Here is a 21,704-nt window from a genome sequence, read left to right as displayed (position 1 = left end):
TGCACGTTCACTCAGTATTTGGATGGGCCTCATCCTCCTCTCTCTCGTCCAAACACAAGCTCTTCAGGTGGGTGTGAGGCAGCAGGCTTTACATTGCCATTAGTGTGAGTGGTTGTGTAGCTACTGTATCTGTGTTCATCCCCTCACGGACTAGCCTTTCATTGTGTTATTGTGTGTATTTCTTTTTGTCCAGCAAATGCAGGGATACGGTAGACTCCTGACCGCACTGATATGCAACTGGGTGAAGAAAATAAACAAATGGATTTACAGAGGCCATAGCTATCAGTCCTGTATATATCCTTCAGTGATGAGATTTTAGGCCATATTATCATGTGATTCCTATTTTATTCCTTTCTGCACTGTTTGACAGCCTTCAATACTTTTTTGCCACTTATGGTTGTGCCTCTTGAGCCTGACAGCAGCGGGTAGCTAGCAAGGGAGGGATTATCATCTGATATAGTCCACTGAGTTGAATTCAGTTTTGCAAGAGGTGTCCTGGAGTCAAGCTGCAAATAGTGGACAGTAAATATGATTTTCTAAGCTAAAGGGTTTCATTTCAACCTTGGGGGGACACGCTCATGATAAGAGGAGAATTATTGTTCCATGTGAAACACAATGAGATATTATCTAACTGATCACGAGGATTGTAGGGAAAAATATTGATCAGAACATGAAGTGTATGAATCTGTTGTGGTCAGAATGTATTTAAATCATTAGACAGTAGTTTCAATTTTGTCCCACGTGCTTCTGTGTATCCCATATAAGATATTACAGAAACCACATCACTCATACAGTACATGTGTCCTTCATGAGTCCTACAGCAGGATAGTGGTACAGTGGATCAACGTCCCTACATTTGCACCACAGTGGTAGACATTGTGGTAGATTTTACAATAAAGAATAGTTTCTGCCTAATATGTTATACCTGCTGTTATGCTTTAATATAAATGACTAATTCAACAGACACAATTAAAATAAACGTGATGAGATAAGCAGATTTTTTCATAGTCATACATGGTAAATTACCATGCTTTTACTAAACCTCCAAGTCAAAAAAAATTAATTGAAAATCAAAATAGGCACACAATGAAATTCTAGACAGAGATTCAAATTTGAATGTGATTTTTTTTATTTATTGTTTTTACTTTAGAATGAAATTAGAGTTAAAATTAAGGTTCTGGGCTTTTTTAAGTGTTTAGTGTACCGTTGGTACGGTATTTCACGCACTATTCCAACTCTTAGTCAACCACAATCCATGTGGAACTGTATTTTGCTTAGCTCCAGGGCCTGTGATGAGACCTTAAGCTTGATTTAATGATGTGTGTTAAGGTTATGCTGTAGCACATTAGCTATGCTATAGCTAACTAGCTATGCTATAGCTAATGTGCACCCCCTCAAAAGTGTTCCTGCACATTTGTAAGTGCCATGGCTACAGAGATACTATGTGGCTACTTGTGTTATCTTCCACAAGTTCTGATGCTGGTGGAGAGCGTTAAGAGTGAAGACAACATTAAGGAAGTTGAAGAAAGACCTCATTAGTTTTCTCCTTTTCAGTAACACACATCTAGCAAAGACAACTCCGTACCTTCTGTTCAACGCTGTCACCACTCTTTATCACACTGAATGAATGTTAACACAGCAGCCCATCCAACTAGCTTACCAGGACTAATCTAAACATAACAAGACTGGATCGGAGCATCTGTTTAATTGATTACTGTGACAGCTGAACAAGTTCCTGATTCAGCAACATTTCCATTTCCAACCTGCACTGGCATTTACAGTAGTTCCATGAACTGTACATCATTTATATGACTTTTTAAGAATAACCAACAAAAAGACTCCATTATACTGTGCATTAGGGATGCTGAAAATTTACATTGCATATTGGCATTTTGGCATTCAGTGGTAGAAGTTACATGTAACACTATATATAACAGATATTTTAGCGGCAACAGGCTGTAACAACCACAACACCCATTTTCTACCTGCTCCACTGGAGTATGCAGTTTAGCAGAGCATACACTGAGTCTCATGTCTGCATGAGCAGCTACCAAAATCCGCCTTCAAGCTCAACAAATATTATCAATTCAGTATGGCAATAGAGCGGGGAAAATGTGCTGACAGAGGAGGACAGAGAGACAGAGGGAGAAAGAGATTAAAAAGGTGAAAGAAGAATAGAAAGAGGGTGCATAAACAGACACAGACGGGGGATGAAGCATGTTTGGCTCTTGGTGCTCTAAAGCAGCTGTCGTGCTGCCTTATTTCATCACCTGACGTCTACACATACACAGCACAGAAAGAAACACACCATCTCTGCACTTACTGTAGCTACCTCCACAGCATTATGTAAGCACTCCACTTGCTGGCTCATGTCTTTGACTGGGAACCAGGACAAGAAACACAGACAAAAAATCTAATCCTTCTCTACTGTATAGGATGATGGGTGTGTGTTAAATCATACGTGTGTTTTTATTTTATTTTATTTTCACCTACTGGGATATATTTTTATCTCAAATTCAATTGTGAAACAGTTTATAGGTAAAATGACAAGATATGAATGCCTAACAGACAGATCAAGACACTTCATCACATTGATGCAACAGTCCAGTTAATCCAATATTGCTGTGCAGCAGACCTGCTGATTAATTTGCAAGATTGTCCACAAAAGGACTAGTCGATTAATCTAATCTCAATTTTAATCGTGATGTCATTCTGTGCGATTACATAACCTCAAAAAGGTGCGATTTAATTAAACAAAAGAAAGTGTGCTGTGGGTGTGATACTCTTGTCTCTGTGTGCACTGTAGTCAGCTCATTATCCCTGCCCACACCAGGCTCTCGCATATGCCCTTAAAAACAGATGTGTACAAACCAGAAAACTGATTTATGAGTAGAGTGCAAGTTACGTTAAAGACAATGCACTGTAAACCCCTGTGTTTAAAAAGAAATGCCGGTGACAGAAACAGAGATGCGTTGCAGGCAGCTGAAGCGGAAAGACAGAAGAAAACAGGGAGAAGATAAGGAAGGTTTGTGTTTACCTAAGCAGCCATTTAACGTTGGCTGTATCGGTGCCTTTTTGTTGTTCAACATTCAACTTTTCAAAAATGTGCTTGTCAGTGTCACTACTCCTCAACTGGCCAATCACAGGCTCGACGGGGCGGAACATTAAAATAAAGTTTCATGTACTATAGCAAACTTTCAAATGTTGAACAATATGATTATTGGCAAGTTAGATTGGATGATATAAATTCAAGACCAATGTAGAGCCATTTTTCTTGCACAAGGATTTAATGAATAAAAACAACCCACAGAAATGAAACAGCTTTAACTGGATTTAATATTAAACTAGTGGTAAAAAAGTATTCTATTAGGCCGATATGAAATTATAATGAATATGGCAATTAATATAACATTATACTAACAGTATACTATTAACTGAGCAATATACTTTTTTTTAATGGTATACTATTAAACTAATACACTCATTTCTACTAGTTCCTCCTCCATGTTTTGGACAGAGCCTCTGCAGTGGACAGATGTAGATTTAGCCAGAGCCAGGATGCCATTAGAGCCTTCTTCTGTTTTACATCTTTTTAACTAAAGTTATTGTTATAAATATTGTTCAGTAATCTTGTTCACATAAAGTATGCCGTGGGTTGTGTTGGTGCTGCTGGTGTATCGTGTATCTGTCCCTGGTTCAAAAAATACAAGTCCCACATGCCACAATGCACCAGTCATCGTAGAGTTTTCTGTGATGAGTGATTTAAAAAGCTGTTTACATGTGGCAAAACCAGTATTTTTGGACTGGTGGTAAAAAACCCTGTATTTCTTCTTATGCTCGTTTAACTTTTTTCGAGTTGAGAAATGTCAGTATTTAGTGCATTTTCCTTGATAATCAAGCAAGTAGACTCATAGTACTATTTGTTCCATTTTATCACAATTGCAAATTGCAGTGTTGTCCACAATAATCGCAATATGACTTTTTCTCCAAATCGTGCAGCCCTAGTCCACAATGTAGATTTTAAAGGGATAGCTACCATGGTCTAAATGGGATAAAATCTCTGATGATTGACACATTTATGTTGTCTCAATGAATAAACACTCCATGACCACTTTATTAGGTACACCTAAACAATCTAATGCAATTCAGTTAAGTGGTTCAGCAACATATTTTCCCTTCTTCCTCCATGTAAAAAGGTGTTTTCTATTATTTTCCCCCTCTCATGTTTGTAAATGGGGTGGACCAAACATTAAAAAAACCTCTCAATATAATGCAGCCCACTACAACACTACTGCAAACTACAAACTCAAAAGTTAAGGGGCTATATATAGTTTTTTAATGAAATGAATCACTTTTTTATTGCCTGTGAGTGAAGGGGTTATAACCACACATAAAAACAATCCACTTGCTGGGTTTTTCTGTTACCTCTGATGGCCAGTATACCTATTTCTATGTGAAGACACCGGTTCAGATTTTCTGGGAAATCCACTGATTGTTGTTTGTATGTGTGATCCTGAGTCTCTTGCCTGATGAATCCGTACCATATACACAGCAACAACATCGCAGCTAACAATGTGGAGTCCACTAAGACCATAAAACAACCTACTCCAAGCACAACACAGACTCCAACACAAACGCCACGTAAGGACAAGTTTTATGTGCTGGAGCCCTTCAGGCAAAACGAGAATTAGGTTGGCTTCAGGTGAAAACACAGTCATCGCGGTGACCTGGAGAGCAGAACAACAGACCAGGGGCCTCATGTATAAACGCTGCCTACACACAAAAAGGTTACGTATGCTGGTTTTCACACACACGTGTGATGTATAAAAATGAATGTGACGTGAGAATGTGCGGGCTGTGGCGCAAACTCTTGTCTGTCTCTGTCAGTGAACTCCAAAGTACCAAAACTCACCAAATGTTTTAAAATAACGTTTCTGGCCTAGTCCAGTTTCTGTGCATATGCATAACCTAATTATGTCCGTTGATACACAATAAAAGTTTGATTATGTATGTGTTAAAGATCAAAATAAAACTGATTCACTAACTTGCTTATAATGGAGCCGAGACGAATTGTACAAGTGCCCAGAGGGTGGGCTCAGGGATGTAGGGATCACTCAGAAAAAGGAAATTAGCTGGTTATTACATTAGCAAAAGTGTAACATGTAATTTGAACATTATAATTTCCCTTATATATAATTAAAATAAAATCATGTAGGAGAAGCATGAAATTCTACAACTTAACATTTGTTAAATTCAGTCATGTTGAGATAACGTGATTCAATATAGCCAGACTGATCTTGCACCGAAGATGGACTAGCGAGTTCACGGAATATCACACGAGATGACAAACCATCTGGCGTGCCTGGGAAAATACGTTATTTTAAATAACCTGCAACGGCATCAGGAGAAGACGGCATTGAGAATTAGTTGTCTTTCGTGCGTGGAGTTTATTTGGAAAAGGTAAGATAAAATCAGTTTTCATCCATCTAAATGCAAATGAAACGACGTGGATAAAGTCATCAGCAGACTGTCCATCATTTTTAGCAATATTTGGTCACGCTTGATTGTTATGTTTGTGTAGTAACTCACAGAAGACTGTATGCACATGGAGTAGTTTTATTTCGCTTCTTGGCGATAGAACCGTGCAGCTATAGTTACAACCATTCTGCATTACAACAAACCACTGTTTCTTCTTCCCCAGTGCCTAACTCCCCTGGCAACAACGTCTATGTCGCAGCGCCACCTAGTGGTCTAGCTGACTAACCTTCAGTCCTGTCCTACAACATTCCTCCCCCCTTAAGCAAATGCCATGCATCTCACAGGGAAACAGGAACAAGATAACACTTCTTTACTTATACATTTGGTTCAACTTACACCTGCTTAATTTATTTATTTATTTTTTTTTATTTATTTATTTTTTTTTCAAGTGCCCCCATTATTAAGTCCTTACTTAGTTAACTGTTACTTAGTTAATCCTTAAGGTAACTAGGCAACTTAGTTTCCCTTTTGTCTCCTCACTGGACTTTCCAGTGCCACAGTCCCTTTGTCTGTCTCTGATTGTCCTGCAGCTTCCATAGCTGCTGGCTTCTCCGACTTCTCCCCGACAAGCACCGTCTCTCCCACATCCAGCCATGTCTCTTCCAGGATGGCAGCTGAGCTTTGCTGATTTGAATCAGCTTGTTGTCCCTCACTGCTTTGTCCTGGTCTCTGATGATGAGTATGAATCTGGTCCACATGTCTCCGGATGACTCTCCCATCACCTAACAGCACTTTGTAGGATACGGGTCCTGTCACTGACTCTATGATCCCTGGAATCCACTTGGGTCCAAGACTGAAGTTTTGGGTCAGTACTGAGTCACCTGGTTTGAACCAGCGTCCCCTTGCCTTCCAGTCATGATCTCTTATTTGTCTTTCTTGTTTTTCTTGTACCTTGAGGCGGAGGTCTGGATGAATTAAGTCCAGTGTGCAACGTAGTTTCCTTCCCAGAAGCAGCTCTGCTGGTGACAGGCCTGTTGTAGTGTGAGGAGTTACTCTGTAACTAAACAACACTCTGGCTACCTTGGCTGTTAGTGTGCCTTCTGGACACTTTTTCATCATTCTTTTAAATGTCTGTACCCCTCTCTCAGCTAACCCATTACTGGAGGCATGGTAAGGTGCAGAGGTCACATGACGAATACCATTTTTACTCAGAAAGTCTTTAAACTCTGTGCTGACAAAACGTGCCATTATCAGACACCAACAACTCAGGCAATCCATGGTTACTGAAACTGGTACGTAAACACTCAATGGTGGTGGCTGAAGTAGCAGAGTTTACTGGATACACATCCATCCATTTTGAATGCGCATCAATCAGCACAAAGAACACCTTCCCCATAAATGGTCCAGCATAATCTACATGAAGATGACTCCAGGGCTTGTCAGGCCAGTCCCAGGGGTGTAATGGAGCAGGTGCAGGAGCATTTTTGTGCTCTTGACAGGTTGCACAACACCTGACAGTATGCTCCACTTCTTTGTGGAGCTTTGGCCACCATACGTATTTCCTGGCCAACGCTTTCATTCTGGACACTCCTGGGTGACATTGGTGGAGCTGCTTAAGCACATTTTCTTGGCCTGGCTTTTGCATAATGACTCTCGCCGCCCAAAGCACACACCCATTTTGAATACTGGGTTCATGCTTCCTCACTGCATAGGGGGAAAATTCTGTCCCCTCCAGTTCTGATGTCCAGCCTCTGTGCACCATTTCCTGCACTCGTGAGAGTAATGGATCCTTGTCTGTCCATGTCTTCACTTGCTCAGCAGTTACCAGTGTAATGTCGGAGCTCTCCAGCATGAGAACCCTCTCTTCTGTCCTCTCCAAGTCAGGTTCCTCTGGTAACGGCAAGCGACTCAAGGCGTCTGCATTGTTGTGGTACTTCCCTTCCTTGTACACTATTGTGTATTCATAAGCTCTCAAGGTTACAGCCCATCGTTGGATCCTGGGTGATGCCATTTGTGGTACTGCTTTCATCTCACTGAAAAGTGACAACAATGGCTTGTGGTCTGTCACTATAGTGAACTTCCTTCCATAGATGTACAGTGGAGCCAGTGCAGTTGACAGATTTTTCAGGAACTTGTTATAATAGTTCAAAAGCCCTAAGTATGCCTTTAACTCTGTCACATTTGAAGGTGTGGGTGCCTCTTGTATTGCTTGTACCTTCTCATTGACTGGGTGCAGTCCTGTTGCATCCACTTTGTGTCCCAGGAACATCACTTCTTCAACCATGAACGAGCACTTGGTCCTCTTGAGCCTGAGACAGGCATCCTGTAGCCGCTTTAGCACTGTGGAAAGAGTCTGCAGGTGCTCTTGGTCATCTTTTCCTGTCAGTAGGATGTCATCCAAGAAGATGGCCACCCCAGGAATGCCCTGCAGCAGTCCCTCCATGGTTCGCTGAAAAATAGCTGGGCTGGATGACACTCCAAAAGGTAACACTTTGTATGTAAACAAGCGCTTGTGTGTGTTTATGGTGACATACCTTTTCGTTTACTGAACACACACTCTCTTTTTAAATAAGTATTCCACTGCTGTAAAGATGTCTTTGTAGCCATGCTGCATTCAAGAGACCTGTACCAAAGGTTTTGAATACATGTACTGATACACCTCTACTCAGGATAAATTAAATATTTTAATGGTTGTAAATTTATCTGATCTTTTTCAGGACGTCACATGTCTGCCATCCAACCACATGAGTGACTGCTGGTGAAGGGGGTTATCGGCCATCATGAAGTTTGTGATTTGAATATTTGTAAGTTTTTGCTACTTTCACTGATTTCACTGTTGAAATGCTTATGATGCTAGGGTCCAGCTAAACCTTTATTTGCCCAGTTTGTTTTGAAGTGAAGTGAATTACTGCCCCTCCTATCCATCTGGTGAAACAGCAGAGACAGTAGAAGAGATAAGAGTGGTGCTCCTCTCAGAAGTAAGAGAAACAATAAGCACATGTTGGTGGCAATGATGGACAAGACCTTTGCACACAGACTGCAAGAGGTAGTTGGAGAGGCCCCCACGATAGCTGATTTCAAAACGAGGTGGCCAGCTCTCTTCCATGTGCATAAGGTAAGTGAATGAATGTGTGAAATAACATCCCCACTGCACTGGATGTGTCACAATACATATTGACAAAATCTGAGAAGTTACTCAAACTTAGGATTTACTGAAACCAGCAAAGGCTGATATTGCTGGCCTTCTTACAAAGGAAACAAATTTATAGATAAATACATGTATTACGCAGAACTGTTGTTTCAAACTGTTGTTTCAAATGTGTACCAAAAAGGTGATAGCTCAATTAGCCTAACTGAGTTTTGTCTACCCTTTGTTTTGTTTTTTGTAGGTGAGTGCAGAGTTCAATAGAATCACAACAATCCATTTGCAGGTCTTCTCCGAGTATGATGTTCACTCTGCAAACCTGATGAGGGCGCATGCCCTGGAATCTGTTGGAAAGCCATTTTGAAGCACTGACGGAACTGTATACTATTATATAGGCCTGAAATAAGGCACTCAAAGCTGTCTTAAATGGAGATGGCAGGTATTTGGCCACTGTGTTTATCGTGATACTTGTTCCTAGTTTTTCTTTCCTCTCTAATCTGTATACTCAGATTGACACTTTCTAAGTCAGAAGAGAATGTATCCTCAACAATCTCTGCGTGTACCTGAATGAAGATCCAGAGAAGCTGGTGAAGGAATACCCAGTATGTTAATTTACCTGTGTTCACAATGGAGATTATCAGAGTGGAGAGTATTGGGTTTCCTGTGTGTGCCCATTAGATTTAAAATTAGGTTAAGATAAGGCCATTATAAATCTCTTCTTCTTCTTCTCTCACTTACTTAGTGACACGCACCATACTGTGGCGTAATCCCAAAACTGTCCCCTACCTACTAAAACTTTACTACCAATTGTCATTCCAAATCGAGTCACATGCTGCTGTGGAGGGTCACTTAAATAAGGGGGAGGGTATAAACACACCGACGACTTTTGGGACATCCCCGCCTTTCTCAGATGGAAACGTAAGTTTGTGAAAGGGAAATTATTAGGATACTTAAATAAAACTCACTCCCACATAAAAAATCTTTGGCCACATCAGTTTTATTGAATGTGATTTTTCATAATTTAATTCTTTTATACATAAACAGTCTATCAAATGTCTGTTTGAGCTAAAGTAACTTGTTACTGATCTTTTTGGAAATAACCGCACCATGCACTGTCGTGGCATTTCCTCCATCCCGGGAACAAGACAGGTTCTGCACCTGGAAGAAGTGTGGTTTGTGTATTGACTCGCTATGGAGTTCTTCATAACCCAGACTCCATGTGGCAAACCTACAAGCAAATGGGCAAATGGAGGGGGAGTAGACAGGGCCAGGGGGTAGTGTGCCTGTTTGGGATTCAGCCTTTCTCCTTGTCTGTCTCTCAGACAATAACACACACACACGCATGCACGCACACACACATGCACGCGCCATACTTTAACTCATTCTTTTTCCTTTAATGAGGCAATTTACTTTATTCGGATGGAATAACTAACAGTGAGCTCATGATTACAACAGACAGACAACAGAGTTGTTGAAGTATTTCACCATGACTCCAGCAAAACAGTTCTAATGTCAATAGGTTGTTATTTGATTACATTTGCATTATTATATTATAAATATGGATTAAGTTAGTGATAGCCATTTTACAGAAATACTGTAAAGATTGTGTGCTATAAATATTGATGCAATGAACATCAGTAAAAAAAAATCTTTGTCCTTGTTAATTTTTTTTGTCACAGGACGTCGATGAAAGCACTCAAATGGCCATAGCGGAGACAATATTTGGAATCTTTCTCATTCGACAAGAAGGTACAGAGCCTGGCGATGACCCCGCGGATGTTGGGATTGTCCTGGAGGGGGTGGAAGTGATGAGTGAGTTGGGCAATGTAGCTTTTGCTGTGGTGATGTTGCTGGGTCTTGTCTACACGCTGAACCTGAGCTACCCTTGTTTAAAGATGTCCCTAGCGACTTTTCAATGTAAACATTTTAAATATATTTGTAAACAAATGTTCTACCTTTGGTAAATATTTTTTATTTCACCAAGATTTACAAAATGCAAATGTTAAGAGTAATGTGAAATGATCAAGGGGTATGTGAGTAAGAGAGCCCATTTCCTAGGATCTTCAGTTTATCAGTTTCACATAACAGACATGAGATATTTTTCCTTGTTGTGTTGTGAACAAGCAACTGCACTGCCAGTGTAAAACAATGCACATTATAGTTTTGGAAATACAGTTTGATTATACCTTTTTCCATTTATTTTGTGTTGTTTCCACCCTTGATGCCAACCGGTAGACTTTGTTGAAAAGTTTTAATTTATTAACACTCAAAAGCTATTCTTTGTATTAATGAAATTAAATCATGGAAAGGATTTCCACGTGATTAAATGGCTTTCTTTCAGCATTAAGCCAACTTTATTTACTAGTGTAATTGTACTACTGTAAAATAAGTTGGATTGAACTATATTTAATTAAGTTGGATGCAAATTAAGTAAATTAGTTGGTCCAAAACATTGCAAATTAGTTGGGCTGACACTATTAATTTAAGCTGGGCCCAACCATAGTAAATAAGTAGAATCAACCTTAATAATTTAAGTTGACCCAACGCAAGTGCATTAAATTTGAATAACAGAATTGCATAATGCTGAAATAAAGCAAGTTAATCGTGTGGAAATCCTTTCCATGATTTATTTATGTTCATTCAAAGAGCTATTTTTTTGAGTGATGGGGGAGAGGCTCGAGGGATGAGGGGTAGAGGTCGAGTTGTGATGGATGAAGGGTTTTGGGGAAGACAAGAAGGTGTACAGTGGTGGTTATCAACCTTTTTTGGGCCAGCGCCCCCCTATCCATTATCCAGGTCCCTTACTGCCCCCCATCAAAAAAGATATTTGCTATTTGCCCTGAATATTTTTGATTTTTTTTAATTGTTACTATTGTTATTAAAAACATGGAAAAGGTAACAAAAGCATACACAAAAGCCATGTGAAAAGTAATTATATTTAACTAATAAGTGACTGTTCCTCCCAGAAACTGTGTGTGAAGCCAGAGACTGGTTTCTTGGATGGGGCACTAAATAAGTGGGGGGTATGGGGGTCCTCCACCAGAAGATTTTGAGCATTATACACTTAATTTCCTGCATTCTGGTGAAAATTTCTCCTCCAATTTCTGCCTTTTCTGCACCAATTTATGGTGTAAATGTCTAAAAATTCAGGTGGCAGGTGACAATTCAAAATATATAATTATAATAGAATATAATGTAGTGAGGCTCTCAGGCATTCTCACGGCTTTTAAATATTTTTCTCTGCTGAGTCAACACACATGATTAAGTCTTACCTCCTCTTTTGAGGGGAAGTAACCTATTTAAATGTGTTTGTGGCCCCTTTTCATCTCAGTAATAAATTAATCTGTTTTAATTTAGTTATTGACTGGACTTAATTAGCTCATCTGTTAATAACTTATCTGCTCATGTTCAAAACTTTCTGCACATTCAGAATCTCTCCCACATATCTGAGTTCTCTGACATGTAAAGAAAAAAAGTCGTAATGGGAGACATTACGTCATTAGCGTATTTAAAGAGAATTCAAAATATTTTACTACATGCCCTATACTGCATTATGTTACTGATTCGCTGGAAGTATCCCCTCGCCGTCTAACAGACAAAACTGAATGAGATGAGAAGGTGCTCATGTCGGGGAAAAACGAAACTAACCGACAGTACATGTTATCAGGCAGAAATCTCCGACTCCGTTAAAACTTCAGCAATTCTGATAAAGTGCCGCTTACAATCCCCAACAGAGTCAGGGCTTCAGTTTTTGACGTTACATTTTTATAGCTTACTGAAACTACAGTATATGTCCGCTTTGGCACAAACTGTCTGCAACTCACAGCGCAAGGGGTGTCCACTTTACTCGCTGGTGTCGCAGCGCTGCTTTCAGGGTTAGTCCGACAGCAGATATCCCTCTTTTAAATGTGTAACCACTGCGATAACAAGACGTTCACGGTGTATTCCTCAGAGAAATAAACACTTTTCCACCAAGAAAGAGAGCGTTCCAGAGTTTACACAGTAAACGCCATGTGGGTAAAATTTTACAGAAGATACTCTGACTTCCCGTTCCCGTGAAGGCAGCATGAAGCTGCACCACAAGTAGCTGAAGGAGAAAAAATACACAGTCTCGTCCAGTCGCAGTGGGCTAAACTGGCAGGGTTTAATGTTGCAGACCACAGTTTTTTGCAAGTAGTTTAAAGTTTAAACTCCTGTTGTTGTGGATCTTAAGTGTAAACCCGCCTTAGAATTTCCAACCAACAAACGCCCCCCAAAAGTAGCTCAGCACCCCCCTTTCCAAAATATTGCTTCCAGAGGACGATCCGAGGAGAAACACTAGGAACCGGTGGAGTCGAGACTCTGAGTGGGGGAACCGTTTCTTAGTCCGCGGACGTGCGAACTCCCCCCCCCCCCCCCAGGTTCGTGTATGCAGACAAAGAGAGAGAAGAGAGCAGCGGGAGAGAGAGAGAAAAAGAAAGGGATTTGGGTGGGAGGGATGAGAAAGCTGAAACTTCATATGTGAGAGGAACAGATAAATGATGCCTCACATATTTAATTTTACATCATATCACATGTTAACACTTTATCATTTTAACATTCAAACCAACAGTGTTACTTGTGCTCACATTAGTGAGCAATAACTATTCCATACTGCACCTTTCAATTGTAAAAAAAAAATGTATGTATATATATATATAAACCAAGTGCCAACTCAAATCTCAAATCTATGTCCACTAAATATTTCATCAGCCCCCCCGGAGCACTGTGGAGAGGGCCAGAGTGAATGCTCGGACACTGAGCGCACTGAGACACCGTAGTGGTGCTCAAACAGATCCGCCTTCTCACCTCGACTCGACCTAGCACATCTACACCACCTGCACATATGGACTGTGTAAATTAATAATGTCTGGAAATAAAGTCAGTGACAGCTCTCGCACAATCACCAGTCCTAATCATGATGCAAGCCAAGCATAACAAAACCAACCTAAAAAAATGTGCTCACCTGTCAAACCTCCATCTTCCAATGATCTCCCTGGGGGGGGGGACCACTGACTGAAGCGATCATTTTGGCAAGGTATGAAGTACTCTGTATGATTGCTGTAAATATTAATACTGTGTGACACTTGTGCATAATGCTGCATGGGCACTACAGAGTACAACACAATTGGAAGGATTACAGAGTGTCCATGAGGGACCATAATGATGACTGGCTAACACTTCGATTTAGATTCTTTAGAGTCGTGCTCTTGGATCTGTGTTCCAAACTGGGCCCAGCATTAGACAGACCAACCTGACAGAACCATGTCATCTCGGTACAAATACCATTAGGCTATAATCACTGTTACCATCGGGAGCAGACAGGGTTGTGTCTGATGTGATCAATAATAGGTCTATTGTGTTTACCTTTCTACCTAAAGCCTTTGTTTAGAATAATATAATTCGATTAAACTCTCTGAATTTTCCTTTGTTTATGAACAAGCTGCATCAACCAATATGTTCTTCATCTCCCAAGCACCTCAGAAAAAACTCTTTCCCCCATCTGTTTTGACATCCACTTTATGTCAGACCATGTTTTCTTTATTCCAGCTATTATGAGTCTGCATTGAGCCATCCCGTTTTGCGCTTGTTGCTGATCCAAGAGTTCAAATCATCAAATGAAATATTTCTTCTTGCCTCCACTTCAATGATCAGCACCACAATCTCGCACTCAATGTAGTTTCTCTTTTTCGCGTGTTTTGCAGCAAGATCGGCCGTTGTTCATTGGACTTTAGGAGGTGACGTTGGTGTATCTGTGGTCATTTGCATAGCAATTTATGGGAGGCGCTCAATTTCACGTTGATTGGGATGTATAAAGGAAAGGTGCGCAGGACCTGGCGTACGCCTGGATTTATACATGTAGATACTTCTGTGCGTACGTACTTTTCAAATTCTGTGAGTACGCCATCTTTCCGTCCCAGTCTTTTATACATGAGGCCCCAGGACGGCGGTTCACACGGACTCCCCCATAGAGATACAGCAAAAGCCGTTAAATTTCCCTTCCCATGATAATTTGGATAACCTCTCAACTCAAGAAAAAGAAAGATATGGGCACTTGCAATCCATATACAACACCCCCTGCCGTATTTCTGCCTTTAAAAACCGCCCGTCCCTGCCAGAGCTAGACTGTGGTGATGTTTACAATTACCTTGTGGAGAATCCCTCACCTTACACCTTACCTCGTCAATTAGTGCATCCGATAGCATTTTGGCAGCACAAAAGTAACAAACTCAAAGTAACAGTGTATCACTTGTTGGCGAGCAGCGGAAAATAACAACTTTTTGCCCTCCAAGGGAGCATTCCTGTTGGAACGTGACGTTAACACGAGTCTTCCCCTCGCCTGTTCATAAAACTTTTCCTCAGAACTTTCCCTCTTTGGCTGTTTCACAGCCGTCATCCCAGCTAGAGTCCCGTAATGAGTCCAGCATATTCGAATGTACCAGTGTTTGTTTACATTATCTTTCCCACTACTTCAAGCAGTTGCTGATTGTTGTGGCTGCTCCCTCCCAGCAGCTGTGTTTGTGTTGTATTTACAGACCCAGGGCTGTGTAGGAAAACCAGACTCTTTTTTTCAAAGAAAGAAAGAAAGAGAGCTACATAGTCTAGTTACATAGAAGTACCAGTTTTCTCTCAATAAGTTAATATACTGCCTATTACAATATAAATGTCAATGTTTAATGCTGTAAATAAAAATGTGAAAAGAAAGAAGCTTTTAAGAAAGGTTTTTAAATAAATAAATCCAAAATTGTAACCCTAACCCTGGGGCGTCAGTGCGCATGTGTAGGCATAGCGTGTGCGTGTGTATTGGCAGAAAAGGAACACTTGCTGAAGAGACGGAGCCACAGCTTCACCAGTGTTGTGCCTGACCGTGACAAGCTTATGACTTTCAGAGATTGTTTATAGTAATTAGCTACCTTATAACATTGACAAAATATGTCTAAGTCAATTTACATGCAGAACAAGATTCACTATTTGATACTAGTATGTATTCTTTTAATTTAATACTTTACTTTGCCTTTTAAGTTATTGTTTACCATTTACAATGTGTGCTTTCATTGTTATGTGACGTCATTAAGCTGCTACTCGTGAATTCAGTGGACATATTTTTTATCTGAGTTCCTAAGTAGGAAATCATGTGCATGTGGTTGTCGGCCGCACAGCATGCATGCAAAACTCTGCACAAGACCGATGAATGGCAGGCGATCAGAAAGAAAATGATCAATGACAAGCCAGTTTAGCTGGAAATGTACAGTGTAAGTTACAGTGATAATGAATAAATACTGCAACTCTGCGGCTTCTCAAGATTAAAGCGGAGCAACGTTAGATTATAGTGACACAGATGGAGTCTCTAACAACCTTTTTCCAAATTCAGTGTTCAGGCCATGCTTGCATACATATTTGATTTCTCAGTATGATAATAAAGCACAAAAGGTCAACACAGTTTTTTTTTTTTATTAGACTTTGACAGTTATGTTCCTCCTTTTGACTTAAAACAAGACAAGAATGGAAAAAATGCCCTTCAGTGCTTGAGTGATTAGAGAAAAGTAAAATCAAACTTTGAAGAAATTACTGCAAAGCATTAAATCATAAAATCGAATTATCAGTGAACAAATAAGCATACTTCATCTATCAAATTCAATCTTGAGGACTAGGCTACATTAATCAAAGTATTGGTCAAATTATGTGCAGAACTGAAATACTGTATAGAGTATATGTGTCAGGAGCAGGAGAGAGCCCAAATACAAAACACTAGAGAGCAGAGGTTCACTTCAGGGATTTTAATCCAACAAAAATAACAAAGCTTACAGGTAGTGATGAAATGTTCAAAACGACAGGTAACAGGTAACTCTGAAGCAGGCAAGAACACAGATCTCACGACAATGACCAGACACAAACTAAAGAGGGATTACTGGGGATAGGGATTACTGGGGGAATCAACAGAACACAGGTTACTAAACACAAGACCTGGGGCCTGTACCACAAAGCAGGATTTGATCTTATCCAGGTAACTTCAGTACCACGGGCTGCTTTATGTTTGCTGCGATTATACGGAGAAACTCTTGTAGGCTAAAGCGATATACTACTGTCCTACTGAGACGGATTAAAAGCCTTAGACTATTGTTTCCTACAGGTTTTTACAGTAAGCCTACTTACTGCTTTGAAATGTGTTTAATATTTTATATTTGCTCCCAGTCCATTTCACACAGCCTGTCGCAGCCGTTAGGCTAAATGGGTTTCATTTTTCTTATGTTAGGCTGAATATTATGAGCAGTTTGGTAGGGAAATTGAAATACATTTTAATATGAATGTAGGCTATTTATTTTAGGTTAGTAGCTTTCTTATAGGCCTACTACAGAGACTGGTCATGTAGCCTACCTCCCCACCTTTTGCGATGTGGGCACAGGTAATGAAGTGAGTTTTCAGCAGTCTAAATGTTGAGATTCAGTCTTTCAACCACTTTTTGAGCAAATGTTATGGCATGAATGGATTTTTCATTTCATTGCTTTATGAAGTTAACTTTGAACAATGTTTGGAACACTTTTGAGTGTGTTAAATAAATTAATCTCATTTTTGAAGTGACAAGAAGTTTTTTAAAGTGAGGTGGAACGACATCTTCTTCAGTGCCCAAGTCTTTTAATGTAGAAACACCGACGCAGCCAAGCTGAAAGAATAAGGCTGATATTTTCATACAGCTCATAACAACACATCAAATCAACGCATTATTATAGACTACGCCTGTCCATTTAGGCATTCACACTGTCGGCGAATTTCTGTCTCCCTGCATGTGTCAGCTGCAGCCGTGCTACTTAGACTTGGCCTATGTCGCATTTCTGTAGTGTTACAGTTTGCGCGTTAAAATATTCCACTCTGCTGCCACTACACTTGTTTATGTCTGCAATTGGTCATCTGCTGCCAACACCGCCTCTTTTATGTGAATGCGCTCACGGCTGGATTGGGAAACCTGGGTTGAGTTACCGAGTTGATAATCAGCTTCGTGGTACCGCTTATCCCAGCCACGATTGTTAGGATTAGTTAAGCCAAATAACTGAAAGACATCCTGTGTATGTTGAACTCGCTTCGTGGTACAGGCCCCAGAATCCAACCCCAGACCATAACAGAATAAACCATGTAAACACACACTGATCAACTATTAAACAGGGATCACTACAGGAAAACAGACACTGAACAGACAGACCATGAAACTACAAACAACAAAACAACAAAAAAAACAGGGACCGACTAATAACACAGAGTGGATAAATTAGACAAGTTAACAAGAACAACACCGACAAACTCCACAACAACAAACTAAGATAACTGAAAAGAACATATTAACACAGAATGATCATAACCAAACAGTCAACAAATCAGGCAGAGCTCACAATTAACACTTTGCAGACTGGACACAGGATAAGAGACAGACAGGACTGAAACCCAAAACACAGACTAAATAACAGATACTGAACTGACCAATAAACAAAACTCACCGAACTAGACCGAGCAGACAGGCTGGACACAAGACAACAGACAGACAGGATTGTGACAATATGGCTGTATCAGCTGAAATGATGATAATAATAATATAAACAGTGGCTTACCACATGTAAAGCTTATTATATTGTAACTATATTTGCAGCTGTATCCTATGACTTGAGATGTGCTGTTGACTGGTGTTTACTGCAGGTAAATTTTCTTGAGGCTGTTACAGGGGAACTTGTGGGTGTTATTAAATGGAGTTATGTAAACTGAGGTTCAGGAACAGGACCACGCCTCCCTCTTCCCCCTCACTGATTAAACCACCTGTGTCCCATCACACGCACCTGCAAATCTAATCACCACTACATACATAAGATTGCTGAAACACTCTCGCACTGTCTCAGTTCTCTAAACGTTCCCACGCGACGTTAGCACTTCGACTCCACAGCAATCAACATTCTCACCACCTCGGACGACGAGCTATTCCTCTTCCGATCCGCAGTTCCCGAACCTACCCCGTCTGTTGCCTCACCCACTCCTCGATGGCGGGTCGTCCTGTCATCACGACCGCAGTCCTTCACCCAGGTCCCTCAGCCCAGCTTGGTTTTCTACTCTCCATCTAGCGGCTCCGGCCGTGCTTCGCCCGACCCACCCAGGGGCCGTAGCCAGCGCTGCCGCGATCCAGGTAACACCAGACGCCGTTCCGCCAGGCGCTCCGATCCCCACAGACGATCTGCTCCCGGCCGCCCCTCAGTCAGCCCGCAGTGTTTGGTTCCGGCGCCCCCACACCCGGCTGCTATATCCGACTGGACTGTGGCCCGCCTCCAGCAGGCGCTGAGGGCCAGGAACATTCCTTTTCATCGAAACGCCTACAAGGCCCAACTCTTTTAGCTCCACACGGCCTCAGTCTCAGCTACACGTAGCCACCCACTTCCAGCTTCTCCGACCCCATCAGGTGCTTACATTGACCTCGCTCTCCTATTCCTGCTATCCACAGGTCCTGCCGCAAGGTTTAGCCCAGCTCGTACAACCAGTCCCTTCTCGCTCTAGAGAACTTACAGCTGTCGAGTTCGCATTTGCCTTTTCCCTCTATCGTGACACAATTTGTTCAGTTTTCCCTCATTGCAGAGCAGAGCTGGACGATTATCTTTCCATCATCGTGGACTTGGCATTGCGGTTCGGCGGCACCGGGTTTTTCACTTATCACGTCCATTTTGCTTCCCAAGCGGCCGGTCGCCTTCACCAGTTTAACCTAGGCACGTACTGCCATCGACACCGAACTCTACTGCAGGGTTTTTGCTGCTCGCTCCTCTCTTGCTTGCACCTTGTGTGGTGCCCCATCACACCCAGCGTCCAGCTGCGTTATCGCGACTCCAAGCCCAATTTATGACTTAGGCAATTTCTGAAAACACCCATAAATATCCTCGCCCTCGACCTCGCATTGGCGAACCACCCTGATCACCAGTTTGTCAAGTTCCTCATCAACGGTTTCACTTGAGGTTTCCACCCAGGCATCAAGATTTTTCTCTTGCCACAACCTCCAGTCCGCCTTAGCCGAACCCGACATCGTAGACGAGCTCCTAGCCAAGGAGGTGTCAGATGGGTTCATGATCGGACCCTTCACCAATTCTCCCTTCCCTGTCCACCAGATTAGCCCCATCGGCATTGCGACCCGCAAGTACTCTGGCAAAAAGAGACTCATCATAGATCTATCTTCCCCCCACAGTGCCTCCACACCTAGCATCAACAGCTTAATACCCAGCCAGGATTTTTCCATCCACTACGCTACCATCACTCAGGCCATCAACCTTATTCGCCTCGCCGGCCCCGGTGCATGGTTAGGCAAGGCTGACATAACCAGCGCCTTCAAGATCTTGCCCATACACCCTGATTTCTGGCATTTGTTTGGCGTCTCTTGGAAAGGCTCCTTATACTTCTCCGTCCATCTCACTTTTGGGTGCAAAAGCAGCCCCAAGATCTTCGACTCACTTTCCAAAGCTTTATGTTGGATCTTGCTCAATAACCACAGACTACCGTATGTCATCCATCTCTTGGATGACATCCTCACAGTCTTGCCCTCCTCTCATCCTCCAGTGCACGGCCTTACCACACTGAAATCTGCCTTCCTCCAGCTCGGAGTCCCCCTTTCCCCAGAGAAAACTGCGGAACCCAGCACGTCTCTCGAATTCCTCGGCATCACCCTGGACTCCATATTCCTCCAAGCCTCCCTTTCTACCGATAAACTCCTACACATATCTCTGTTAATCTCCAACTACCTCCTCGCCACCAGATGCGCGAAACGCCAGCTCCTCTCACTTCTCAGTCACCTCAATTTCGCTATTCGCATCATTCCACAGGGTCGTTCCTTCCTCTCCCACCTGCTTTCGGTATCCGCAGCAGTTCCATCCCTTCACGGCTTCGTCACCATTGACGACGCTTGCAAAATGGAGCTCAGATTGTGGAGGGAATTCCTGTTGTCATGGAACGGCATCTCTTTCTTTTACGACGCCCACATCACCCACCCAGAGGACATCGACCTCTACACGGACGCTGCTCCAGTTTGCCTCAGAGTGGCCACCGGAGGTATTTTCCCTCTCCCCCTCTTCAGCCCTCTTTGAACTGTACCTGATCGTGGTCGCGGCCATTCTTTGGGGGCACGAGTGGTCCCAAAAAGTCATCCTCATACACTCTGACAACCAATGCACAGTCATCATAAACAAAGGGGCGTTCCTAATCTCTCGACATCATTAAGTTCATCCACAGACTAACCTTGGTATCAGCCCAGCACCAATTCATAATCCGTGCTGCCCACATCTCAGGGTCACAAAACTCCATTGCTGACTCTCTCGTTTCTCTTTCCAGAAATTCAAATGCTCGGCGCCAAACTCCGACTCCCATCCAACATCGGTCCCTCAGTTTTCAGCCACGATCTTTGACTGAATCTTGAGCTTCTCCACTCAAGATCAGCACATCCACCATCCGAGTATACCTAAGTGGGATCAACTTCTTCATCAAACTCCTCTCAGGAGCTCCAGCTCCTTCCATCTCTCACCCCCATATCCACATGTTGATGAAAGGCTTGAGGAAAATAGAACCTCATAACACCCTTAAACGCTTGCCTTTGATGTCAGACCTCCTCACCCGCTGCATCCTGACCCTTCGGGCCGGGTATCTATCTCCCTTGACTGTTTCTACCCTTGAAGCTATGTTCCTCCTTGCTTTCTTCAGCTTCCTACGATGCTCAGAATTCACCACCACCTCCTCTGCCTACGACCCTTCCCGGCATGCAGGCCTATCCGACATCGCCGTTCACTCCACAGACTCACTCAGGTTCAATCTCAAAAGGAGCAAAACAGACCAGTTCGGCCTTTCTCATCCCATATTCATTTTCCGCTTAAACTCCTATCTAAGCCCTTTCAAACCTAAACTACATCAACAGCAGACTACATTTCCACGCCTCCCCGCAAGACCTACTGTTCACCACCGAATCAGGCACAGTCGCCACATGATTCTGGTTCAATCACCATCTCCGTCTAGTCCTCTCTAAGTCTGGCATTTCTCCGGAGCTATACTCCGGACACTCCTT

At 42.1% G+C, this 21,704-nt stretch overlaps 1 pseudogene; it reads left to right on the top strand.

Moving 5' to 3' along the window:
- Positions 1-8,491: 8,491 nt before the first annotated feature.
- LOC119890633 lies at positions 8,492-21,058 on the top strand (annotated as a pseudogene).
- The last annotated feature ends 646 nt before the right edge of the window (positions 21,059-21,704 follow it).

Source organism: Micropterus salmoides, unplaced genomic scaffold (assembly GCF_014851395.1).
Source record: "Micropterus salmoides isolate LMB-PRFRI ecotype aquatic unplaced genomic scaffold, ASM1485139v1 Ms_hic_scaffold_6, whole genome shotgun sequence".
Taxonomy (NCBI): Eukaryota; Metazoa; Chordata; class Actinopteri; order Centrarchiformes; family Centrarchidae; genus Micropterus; species Micropterus salmoides.
This window is presented reverse-complemented; position numbering and strand designations above follow the sequence as displayed.